The sequence below is a fragment of the Triticum aestivum genome, chromosome 7A (genome assembly GCF_018294505.1).
Source record: "Triticum aestivum cultivar Chinese Spring chromosome 7A, IWGSC CS RefSeq v2.1, whole genome shotgun sequence".
Classification (NCBI taxonomy): Eukaryota; Viridiplantae; Streptophyta; class Magnoliopsida; order Poales; family Poaceae; genus Triticum; species Triticum aestivum.
In genome coordinates this window covers 312,202,088-312,202,514 of record NC_057812.1, presented here as the reverse complement: position 1 = coordinate 312,202,514, position 427 = coordinate 312,202,088, and positions in this window count along the sequence as shown.

Below are 427 nucleotides of genomic sequence, written 5' to 3'. Positions count from 1 at the left end.
TATCTCCAAACTAAAATGTTTCATGTTGGAAATATTCCCACCATGGACCAGGAGTAGTTTGGTGATTTTAGGAGTTGCCTAAGTATTTTATTTAATTCAACAAAGTTGCAGAGGTATTAAAAAAACAGAAAACAGAAAGAAAATGGAAAAACTTACCTGACGCCTGCTCCCGGCCCACCTGCCGGCCCAGCCCAGCGCCGCTCCAGCGAGCTGCTTGCCGGCCAGGCAGGCAGGCAGGTGCCCGACGGCGACCGTAGCGCGCGCCACGCACCTGCTCGCCGCCTCGCCGCTCCCCTCGCCCGGTGACGTCATGGACCGGCCTCCCTCGCTCCCCCGAACCCCCCAGACACCCCCTCTCCTCTCCAGCTCCTCCCCCTCGCGCTCCCCCGCCATGACCGACGCCACCACCGCCGTGCCTACGTCGTAG